The following is a 12,048-nucleotide window of genomic DNA, read 5'->3' on the forward strand; positions in this document are numbered from 1 at the left end:
CTCGCAGAGCCTGCTGCCAAATTTGAAACGTCCAGCGATTGCGCCCTTACGAAAGCTGCCAGCACTGAAAGCTCTACCTGGTTTTCACTGTCCCTTGGAACTGCATTCGCTGCCGCACAGACATTCACACTCTGCAAAAGCCTTGGTTGGTTATGATGCAACAATGCCTATGTGACTCTCGCACAGCCCGCTGCCAAATTTGAAATGCCCTCTGATTGCGCCCACACGAAAGCTGCCAGCACTGAAAGCTCTACCTGGTTTTCACTGTCCCTTGGAACTGCATTCGCTGCCGCACAGACATTCGCGCTCCGCAAAAGCCTTGGTTGGTTATGACGCAACAATGCCTATGTGACTCTGGCAGAGACCGGCTGCCAAATTTGAAACGTCCAGCGATTGCGCCCACAGGAAAGCTGCCAGCACTGAAAGCTCTACCTGGTTTTCACTGTCCCTTGGAACTGCATTCGCTGCCGCACAGACATTCGCGCTGCGCAAAAGCCTTGGTTGGTTATGATGCAACAATGCCTATGTGACTCTGGCAGAGCCCGGCTGCCAAAATTGAAACGTCCAGCGATTGCGCCCACACGAAAGCTGCCAGCACTGAAAGCTCTAGCTGGTTTTCACTGTCCCTTGGAACTGCATTCGCTGCCACACAGACATTCGCGCTCTGCTAAAGCATTGCTTCGTAATGGGGCAACACTCTGTATCTCTCTCTGGCAGAGCCCGGCTGCCAAATTGGAAACGTCCAGAGATTGCGCCCACAGGAAAGCTGCCAGCACTGAAAGCTCTAGCTGGTTTTCACTGTCCCTTGGAACTGCATTCGCTGCCACACAGACATTCGCGCTCTGCTAAAGCATTGCTTCGTAATGGGGCAACACTCTGTATCTCTCTCTGGCAGAGCCCGGCTGCCAAATTGGAAACGTCCAGAGATTGCGCCCACAGGAAAGCTGCCAGCACTGAAAGCTCTAGCTGGTTTTCACTGTCCCTTGGAACTGCATTCGCTGCCACACAGACATTCGCGCTCTGCTAAAGCATTGCTTCGTAATGGGGCAACACTCTGTATCTCTCTCTGGCAGAGCCCGGCTGCCAAATTGGAAACGTCCAGAGATTGCGCCCACAGGAAAGCTGCCAGCACTGAAAGCTCTAGCTGGTTTTCACTGTCCCTTGGAACTGCATTCGCTGCCACACAGACATTCGCGCTCTGCTAAAGCATTGCTTCGTAATGGGGCAACACTCTGTATCTCTCTCTGGGAGAGCCCGGCTGCCAAATTGGAAACGTCCAGAGATTGCGCCCACAGGAAAGGTGCCAGCACTGAAAGCTCTACCTGGTTTTCACTGTCCCTTGGAACTGCATTCGCTGCCGCACAGACATTCGCGCTCCGCAAAAGCTTTATTTGTTTATCATGCAACAATGCCTATGTGACTCTGGCAGAGACCGGCTGCCAAATTTGAAACGTCCAGCGATTGCGCCCACATGAAAGCTGCCAGCACTGAAAGCTCTACCTGGATTTCACTGTCCCTTGGAACTGCATTCGCTGCCGCACAGACATTCGCGGTCCGCAAAAGCCCTGGTTGGTTATGATGCAACAATGCCTAAGTGAGTCTCGCAGAGCCCGGCTGCCAAATTTGAAATGTGCACCGATTGCGCCCTCACGAAAGCTGCCAGCGCTGAAAGCTCTACCTGGATTTCACTGTCCCTTGGAACTGCATTCACTGCCGCACAGACATTCGCGCTCTGCGCAAGCCTTGGTTGGTTATGATGCAACAATGCCTATGTGACTCTCGCAGAGCCCACTGCCAAATTTGAAATGTAAACCGATTGCGCCCACACGAAAGCTGCCAGCACTGAAAGCTCTAGCTGGTTTTCACTGTCCCTTGGAACTGCATTCGCTACCGCACAGACATTCGCGGTCCACAAAAGCCTTGGTTGGTTATGATGCAACAATTCTTATGTGACTCTCGCAGAGCATGGCTGCCAAATTTGAAACGTCCAGCGATTGCGCCCACACGAAAGCTGCCAGCGCTGAAAGCTCTACCTGGATTTCACTGTCCCTTGGAACTGCATTCGATGCCGCACAGACATTCGCGCTCTGCAAAAGCCTTGGTTGGTTATGACGCAACAATGCCTATGTGACTCTGGCAGAGCCCGGCTGCCAAATTTGAAACGTCCAGCGATTGCGCCCATACGAAAGCTTCCAGCACTGAAAGCTCTACCTGGTTTTCACTGTCCCTTGGAACTGCATTCGCTGCCGCACAGACATTCGCGCTCTGCGCAAGCATCGGTTGGTTATGACGCAACAATGCCTATGTGACTCTGGCAGAGCCCGGCTGCCAAATTTGAAACGTCCAGCGATTGCGCCCACACGAAAGCTGCCAGCACTGAAAGCTCTACCTGGTTTTCACTGTCCCTTGGAACTGCATTCGCTGCCGCACAGACATTCGCGCTCTGCAAAAGCCTTGGTTGCTTATGATGCAACAATGCCTATGTGACTCTTGCACAGCCCGCTGCCAAATTTGAAATGTCCACCGATTGCGCCCACACGAAAGCTGCCAGCACTGAAAGCTCTACCTGGTTTTCACTGTCCCTTGGAACTGCATTCGCTGCCGCACAGACATTCGCCCTCTGCGCAAGCCTTGGTTGGTTATGATGCAACAATGCCTATGTGACTCTCGCAGAGCCTGCTGCCAAATTTGAAACGTCCAGCGATTGCGCCCTTACGAAAGCTGCCAGCACTGAAAGCTCTACCTGGTTTTCACTGTCCCTTGGAACTGCATTCGCTGCCGCACAGACATTCACACTCTGCAAAAGCCTTGGTTGGTTATGATGCAACAATGCCTATGTGACTCTCGCACAGCCCGCTGCCAAATTTGAAATGCCCTCTGATTGCGCCCACACGAAAGCTGCCAGCACTGAAAGCTCTACCTGGTTTTCACTGTCCCTTGGAACTGCATTCGCTGCCGCACAGACATTCGCGCTCCGCAAAAGCCTTGGTTGGTTATGACGCAACAATGCCTATGTGACTCTCGCAGAGACCGGCTGCCAAATTTGAAACGTCCAGCGATTGCGCCCACAGGAAAGCTGCCAGCACTGAAAGCTCTACCTGGTTTTCACTGTCCCTTGGAACTGCATTCGCTGCCGCACAGACATTCGCGCTGCGCAAAAGCCTTGGTTGGTTATGATGCAACAATGCCTATGTGACTCTGGCAGAGCCCGGCTGCCAAAATTGAAACGTCCAGCGATTGCGCCCACACGAAAGCTGCCAGCACTGAAAGCTCTACCTGGTTTTCACTGTCCCTTGGAACTGCATTCGCTGCCGCACAGACATTATCTCTCCGCATAAGCTTTATTTGTTTATCATGCAACAATGACTATGTGACTCTGGCAGAGCCCGGCTGCCAAATTTGAAACGTCCAGCGATTGCGCCCACATGAAAGCTGCCAGCACTGAAAGCTCTACCTGGATTTCACTGTCCCTTGGAACTGCATTCGCTGCCGCACAGACATTCGCGGTCCGCAAAAGCCCTGGTTGGTTATGATGCAACAATGCCTAAGTGAGTCTCGCAGAGCCCGGCTGCCAAATTTGAAATGTGCACCGATTGCGCCCTCACGAAAGCTGCCAGCGCTGAAAGCTCTACCTGGATTTCACTGTCCCTTGGAACTGCATTCACTGCCGCACAGACATTCGCGCTCTGCGCAAGCCTTGGTTGGTTATGATGCAACAATGCCTATGTGACTCTCGCAGAGCCCACTGTCAAATTTGAAATGTAAACCGATTGCGCCCACACGAAAGCTGCCAGCACTGAAAGCTCTAGCTGGTTTTCACTGTCCCTTGGAACTGCATTCGCTACCGCACAGACATTCGCGGTCCGCAAAAGCCTTGGTTGGTTATGATGCAACAATTCTTATGTGACTCTCGCAGAGCATGGCTGCCAAATTTGAAACGTCCAGCGATTGCGCCCACACGAAAGCTGCCAGCGCTGAAAGCTCTACCTGGATTTCACTGTCCCTTGGAACTGCATTCGATGCCGCACAGACATTCGCGCTCTGCAAAAGCCTTGGTTGGTTATGACGCAACAATGCCTATGTGACTCTGGCAGAGCCCGGCTGCCAAATTTGAAACGTCCAGCGATTGCGCCCATACGAAAGCTTCCAGCACTGAAAGCTCTACCTGGTTTTCACTGTCCCTTGGAACTGCATTCGCTGCCGCACAGACATTCGCGCTCTGCGCAAGCATCGGTTGGTTATGACGCAACAATGCCTATGTGACTCTGGCAGAGCCCGGCTGCCAAATTTGAAACGTCCAGCGATTGCGCCCACACGAAAGCTGCCAGCACTGAAAGCTCTACCTGGTTTTCACTGTCCCTTGGAACTGCATTCGCTGCCGCACAGACATTCGCGCTCTGCAAAAGCCTTGGTTGCTTATGATGCAACAATGCCTATGTGACTCTTGCACAGCCCGCTGCCAAATTTGAAATGTCCACCGATTGCGCCCACACGAAAGCTGCCAGCACTGAAAGCTCTACCTGGTTTTCACTGTCCCTTGGAACTGCATTCGCTGCCGCACAGACATTCGCCCTCTGCGCAAGCCTTGGTTGGTTATGATGCAACAATGCCTATGTGACTCTCGCAGAGCCTGCTGCCAAATTTGAAACGTCCAGCGATTGCGCCCTTACGAAAGCTGCCAGCACTGAAAGCTCTACCTGGTTTTCACTGTCCCTTGGAACTGCATTCGCTGCCGCACAGACATTCACACTCTGCAAAAGCCTTGGTTGGTTATGATGCAACAATGCCTATGTGACTCTCGCACAGCCCGCTGCCAAATTTGAAATGCCCTCTGATTGCGCCCACACGAAAGCTGCCAGCACTGAAAGCTCTACCTGGTTTTCACTGTCCCTTGGAACTGCATTCGCTGCCGCACAGACATTCGCGCTCCGCAAAAGCCTTGGTTGGTTATGACGCAACAATGCCTATGTGACTCTGGCAGAGACCGGCTGCCAAATTTGAAACGTCCAGCGATTGCGCCCACAGGAAAGCTGCCAGCACTGAAAGCTCTACCTGGTTTTCACTGTCCCTTGGAACTGCATTCGCTGCCGCACAGACATTCGCGCTGCGCAAAAGCCTTGGTTGGTTATGATGCAACAATGCCTATGTGACTCTGGCAGAGCCCGGCTGCCAAAATTGAAACGTCCAGCGATTGCGCCCACACGAAAGCTGCCAGCACTGAAAGCTCTACCTGGTTTTCACTGTCCCTTGGAACTGCATTCGCTGCCGCACAGACATTATCTCTCCGCATAAGCTTTATTTGTTTATCATGCAACAATGACTATGTGACTCTGGCAGAGCCCGGCTGCCAAATTTGAAACGTCCAGCGATTGCGCCCACATGAAAGCTGCCAGCACTGAAAGCTCTACCTGGTTTTCACTGTCCCTTGGAACTGCATTCGCTGCCGCACAGACATTCGCGGTCCGCAAAAGCCTTGGTTGGTTATGATGCAACAATGCCTATGTGACTCTCGCAGAGCCCGGCTGCCAAATTTGAAATGTAAACCGATTGCGCCCTCACGAAAGCTGCCAGCGCTGAAAGCTCTACCTGGATTTCACTGTCCCTTGGAACTACATTCGATGCCGCACAGACATTCGCGTTCTGCAAAAGCCTTGGTTGGTTATGACGCAACAATGCCTATGTGACTCTGGCAGAGACCGGCTGCCAAATTTGAAACGTCCAGCGATTGCGCCCACATGAAAGCTGCCAGCACTGAAAGCTCTACCTGGTTTTCACTGTCCCTTGGAACTGCATTCGCTGCCGCACAGACATTCGCGCTCTGCGCAAGCCTTGGTTGGTTATGACGCAACAATGGCTATGTGACTCTGGCAGAGACCGGCTCCCAAATTTGAAACGTCCAGCGATTGCGCCCACACGAAAGCTGCCAGCACTGAAAGCTCTAGCTGGTTTTCACTGTCCCTTGGAACTGCATTCGCTGCCGCACAGACATTCGCGGTCCGCAAAAACCTTGGTTGGTTATGATGCAACAATGCCTATGTGACTCTCGCAGAGCCGGGCTGCCAAATTTGAAACGTCCAGCGATTGCGCCCACACGAAAGCTGCCAGCACTGAAAGCTCTACCTGGTTTTCACTGTCCCTTGGAACTGCATTCGCTGCCGCACAGACATTCGCGCTCTGCAAAAGCCTTGGTTGCTTATGATGCAACAATGCCTATGTGACTCTCGCACAGCCCGCTGCCAAATTTGAAATGCCCTCTGATTGCGCCCACACGAAAGCTGCCAGCACTGAAAGCTCTACCTGGTTTTCACTGTCCCTTGGAACTGCATTCGCTGCCGCACAGACATTCGCGCTCCGCAAAAGCCTTGGTTGGTTATGACGCAACAATGCCTATGTGACTCTGGCAGAGACCGGCTGCCAAATTTGAAACGTCCAGCGATTGCGCCCACAGGAAAGCTGCCAGCACTGAAAGCTCTACCTGGTTTTCACTGTCCCTTGGAACTGCATTCGCTGCCGCACAGACATTCGCGCTGCGCAAAAGCCTTGGTTGGTTATGATGCAACAATGCCTATGTGACTCTGGCAGAGCCCGGCTGCCAAAATTGAAACGTCCAGCGATTGCGCCCACACGAAAGCTGCCAGCACTGAAAGCTCTAGCTGGTTTTCACTGTCCCTTGGAACTGCATTCGCTGCCACACAGACATTCGCGCTCTGCTAAAGCATTGCTTCGTAATGGGGCAACACTCTGTATCTCTCTCTGGCAGAGCCCGGCTGCCAAATTGGAAACGTCCAGAGATTGCGCCCACAGGAAAGCTGCCAGCACTGAAAGCTCTAGCTGGTTTTCACTGTCCCTTGGAACTGCATTCGCTGCCACACAGACATTCGCGCTCTGCTAAAGCATTGCTTCGTAATGGGGCAACACTCTGTATCTCTCTCTGGCAGAGCCCGGCTGCCAAATTGGAAACGTCCAGAGATTGCGCCCACAGGAAAGCTGCCAGCACTGAAAGCTCTAGCTGGTTTTCACTGTCCCTTGGAACTGCATTCGCTGCCACACAGACATTCGCGCTCTGCTAAAGCATTGCTTCGTAATGGGGCAACACTCTGTATCTCTCTCTGGCAGAGCCCGGCTGCCAAATTGGAAACGTCCAGAGATTGCGCCCACAGGAAAGCTGCCAGCACTGAAAGCTCTAGCTGGTTTTCACTGTCCCTTGGAACTGCATTCGCTGCCACACAGACATTCGCGCTCTGCTAAAGCATTGCTTCGTAATGGGGCAACACTCTGTATCTCTCTCTGGGAGAGCCCGGCTGCCAAATTGGAAACGTCCAGAGATTGCGCCCACAGGAAAGGTGCCAGCACTGAAAGCTCTACCTGGTTTTCACTGTCCCTTGGAACTGCATTCGCTGCCGCACAGACATTCGCGCTCCGCAAAAGCTTTATTTGTTTATCATGCAACAATGCCTATGTGACTCTGGCAGAGACCGGCTGCCAAATTTGAAACGTCCAGCGATTGCGCCCACATGAAAGCTGCCAGCACTGAAAGCTCTACCTGGATTTCACTGTCCCTTGGAACTGCATTCGCTGCCGCACAGACATTCGCGGTCCGCAAAAGCCCTGGTTGGTTATGATGCAACAATGCCTAAGTGAGTCTCGCAGAGCCCGGCTGCCAAATTTGAAATGTGCACCGATTGCGCCCTCACGAAAGCTGCCAGCGCTGAAAGCTCTACCTGGATTTCACTGTCCCTTGGAACTGCATTCACTGCCGCACAGACATTCGCGCTCTGCGCAAGCCTTGGTTGGTTATGATGCAACAATGCCTATGTGACTCTCGCAGAGCCCACTGCCAAATTTGAAATGTAAACCGATTGCGCCCACACGAAAGCTGCCAGCACTGAAAGCTCTAGCTGGTTTTCACTGTCCCTTGGAACTGCATTCGCTACCGCACAGACATTCGCGGTCCACAAAAGCCTTGGTTGGTTATGATGCAACAATTCTTATGTGACTCTCGCAGAGCATGGCTGCCAAATTTGAAACGTCCAGCGATTGCGCCCACACGAAAGCTGCCAGCGCTGAAAGCTCTACCTGGATTTCACTGTCCCTTGGAACTGCATTCGATGCCGCACAGACATTCGCGCTCTGCAAAAGCCTTGGTTGGTTATGACGCAACAATGCCTATGTGACTCTGGCAGAGCCCGGCTGCCAAATTTGAAACGTCCAGCGATTGCGCCCATACGAAAGCTTCCAGCACTGAAAGCTCTACCTGGTTTTCACTGTCCCTTGGAACTGCATTCGCTGCCGCACAGACATTCGCGCTCTGCGCAAGCATCGGTTGGTTATGACGCAACAATGCCTATGTGACTCTGGCAGAGCCCGGCTGCCAAATTTGAAACGTCCAGCGATTGCGCCCACACGAAAGCTGCCAGCACTGAAAGCTCTACCTGGTTTTCACTGTCCCTTGGAACTGCATTCGCTGCCGCACAGACATTCGCGCTCTGCAAAAGCCTTGGTTGCTTATGATGCAACAATGCCTATGTGACTCTTGCACAGCCCGCTGCCAAATTTGAAATGTCCACCGATTGCGCCCACACGAAAGCTGCCAGCACTGAAAGCTCTACCTGGTTTTCACTGTCCCTTGGAACTGCATTCGCTGCCGCACAGACATTCGCCCTCTGCGCAAGCCTTGGTTGGTTATGATGCAACAATGCCTATGTGACTCTCGCAGAGCCTGCTGCCAAATTTGAAACGTCCAGCGATTGCGCCCTTACGAAAGCTGCCAGCACTGAAAGCTCTACCTGGTTTTCACTGTCCCTTGGAACTGCATTCGCTGCCGCACAGACATTCACACTCTGCAAAAGCCTTGGTTGGTTATGATGCAACAATGCCTATGTGACTCTCGCACAGCCCGCTGCCAAATTTGAAATGCCCTCTGATTGCGCCCACACGAAAGCTGCCAGCACTGAAAGCTCTACCTGGTTTTCACTGTCCCTTGGAACTGCATTCGCTGCCGCACAGACATTCGCGCTCCGCAAAAGCCTTGGTTGGTTATGACGCAACAATGCCTATGTGACTCTCGCAGAGACCGGCTGCCAAATTTGAAACGTCCAGCGATTGCGCCCACAGGAAAGCTGCCAGCACTGAAAGCTCTACCTGGTTTTCACTGTCCCTTGGAACTGCATTCGCTGCCGCACAGACATTCGCGCTGCGCAAAAGCCTTGGTTGGTTATGATGCAACAATGCCTATGTGACTCTGGCAGAGCCCGGCTGCCAAAATTGAAACGTCCAGCGATTGCGCCCACACGAAAGCTGCCAGCACTGAAAGCTCTACCTGGTTTTCACTGTCCCTTGGAACTGCATTCGCTGCCGCACAGACATTCGCGCTCTGCGCAAGCCTTGGTTGGTTATGACGCAACAATGGCTATGTGACTCTGGCAGAGACCGGCTGCCAAATTTGAAACGTCCAGCGATTGCGCCCACACGAAAGCTGCCAGCACTGAAAGCTCTACCTGGTTTTCACTGTCCCTTGGAACTGCATTCGCTGCCGCACAGACATTCGCGGTCCGCAAAAACCTTGGTTGGTTATGATGCAACAATGCCTATGTGACTCTCGCAGAGCCGGGCTGCCAAATTTGAAACGTCCAGCGATTGCGCCCACACGAAAGCTGCCAGCACTGAAAGCTCTACCTGGTTTTCACTGTCCCTTGGAACTGCATTCGCTGCCGCACAGACATTCGCACTCTGCGCAAGCCTTGGTTGGTTATGATGCAACAATGCCTATGTGACTCTCGCAGAGCCCACTGCCAAATTTGAAATGTAAACCGATTGCGCCCACACGAAAGCTGCCAGCACTGAAAGCTCTACCTGGTTTTCACTGTCCCTTGGAACTGCATTCGCTGCCGCACAGACATTATCTCTCCGCATAAGCTTTATTTGTTTATCATGCAACAATGACTATGTGACTCTGGCAGAGCCGGGCTGCCAAATTTGAAACGTCCAGCGATTGCGCCCACACGAAAGCTGCCAGCACTGAAAGCTCTACCTGGTTTTCACTGTCCCTTGGAACTGCATTCGCTGCCGCACAGACATTATCTCTCCGCATAAGCTTTATTTGTTTATCATGCAACAATGACTATGTGACTCTGGCAGAGCCCGGCTGCCAAATTTGAAACGTCCAGCGATTGCGCCCACATGAAAGCTGCCAGCACTGAAAGCTCTACCTGGTTTTCACTGTCCCTTGGAACTGCATTCGCTGCCGCACAGACATTATCTCTCCGCATAAGCTTTATTTGTTTATCATGCAACAATGACTATGTGACTCTGGCAGAGCCCGGCTGCCAAATTTGAAACGTCCAGCGATTGCGCCCACACGAAAGCTGCCAGCACTGAAAGCTCTACCTGGTTTTCACTGTCCCTTGGAACTGCATTCGCTGCCGCACAGACATTATCTCTCCGCATAAGCTTTATTTGTTTATCATGCAACAATGACTATGTGACTCTGGCAGAGCCCGGCTGCCAAATTTGAAACGTCCAGCGATTGCGCCCACACGAAAGCTGCCAGCACTGAAAGCTCTACCTGGTTTTCACTGTCCCTTGGAACTGCATTCGCTGCCGCACAGACATTATCTCTCCGCATAAGCTTTATTTGTTTATCATGCAACAATGACTATGTGACTCTGGCAGAGCCCGGCTGCCAAATTTGAAACGTCCAGCGATTGCGCCCACACGAAAGCTGCCAGCACTGAAAGCTCTACCTGGTTTTCACTGTCCCTTGGAACTGCATTCGCTGCCGCACAGACATTATCTCTCCGCATAAGCTTTATTTGTTTATCATGCAACAATGACTATGTGACTCTGGCAGAGCCCGGCTGCCAAATTTGAAACGTCCAGCGATTGCGCCCACATGAAAGCTGCCAGCACTGAAAGCTCTACCTGGTTTTCACTGTCCCTTGGAACTGCATTCGCTGCCGCACAGACATTATCTCTCCGCATAAGCTTTATTTGTTTATCATGCAACAATGACTATGTGACTCTGGCAGAGCCCGGCTGCCAAATTTGAAACGTCCAGCGATTGCGCCCACACGAAAGCTGCCAGCACTGAAAGCTCTACCTGGTTTTCACTGTCCCTTGGAACTGCATTCGCTGCCGCACAGACATTATCTCTCCGCATAAGCTTTATTTGTTTATCATGCAACAATGACTATGTGACTCTGGCAGAGCCCGGCTGCCAAATTTGAAACGTCCAGCGATTGCGCCCACATGAAAGCTGCCAGCACTGAAAGCTCTACCTGGTTTTCACTGTCCCTTGGAACTGCATTCGCTGCCGCACAGACATTATCTCTCCGCATAAGCTTTATTTGTTTATCATGCAACAATGACTATGTGACTCTGGCAGAGCCCGGCTGCCAAATTTGAAACGTCCAGCGATTGCGCCCACACGAAAGCTGCCAGCACTGAAAGCTCTACCTGGTTTTCACTGTCCCTTGGAACTGCATTCGCTGCCGCACAGACATTATCTCTCCGCATAAGCTTTATTTGTTTATCATGCAACAATGACTATGTGACTCTGGCAGAGCCCGGCTGCCAAATTTGAAACGTCCAGCGATTGCGCCCACACGAAAGCTGCCAGCACTGAAAGCTCTACCTGGTTTTCACTGTCCCTTGGAACTGCATTCGCTGCCGCACAGACATTATCTCTCCGCATAAGCTTTATTTGTTTATCATGCAACAATGACTATGTGACTCTGGCAGAGCCCGGCTGCCAAATTTGAAACGTCCAGCGATTGCGCCCACACGAAAGCTGCCAGCACTGAAAGCTCTACCTGGTTTTCACTGTCCCTTGGAACTGCATTCGCTGCCGCACAGACATTCGCGCTGCGCAAAAGCCTTGGTTGGTTATGATGCAACAATGCCTATGTGACTCTGGCAGAGCCCGGCTGCCAAAATTGAAACGTCCAGCGATTGCGCCCACACGAAAGCTGCCAGCACTGAAAGCTCTACCTGGTTTTCACTGTCCCTTGGAACTGCATTCGCTGCCGCACAGACATTATCTCTCCGCAT

Source organism: Mycteria americana, unplaced genomic scaffold (genome assembly GCF_035582795.1).
Source record: "Mycteria americana isolate JAX WOST 10 ecotype Jacksonville Zoo and Gardens unplaced genomic scaffold, USCA_MyAme_1.0 Scaffold_48, whole genome shotgun sequence".
Lineage (NCBI taxonomy): Eukaryota > Metazoa > Chordata > Aves > Ciconiiformes > Ciconiidae > Mycteria > Mycteria americana.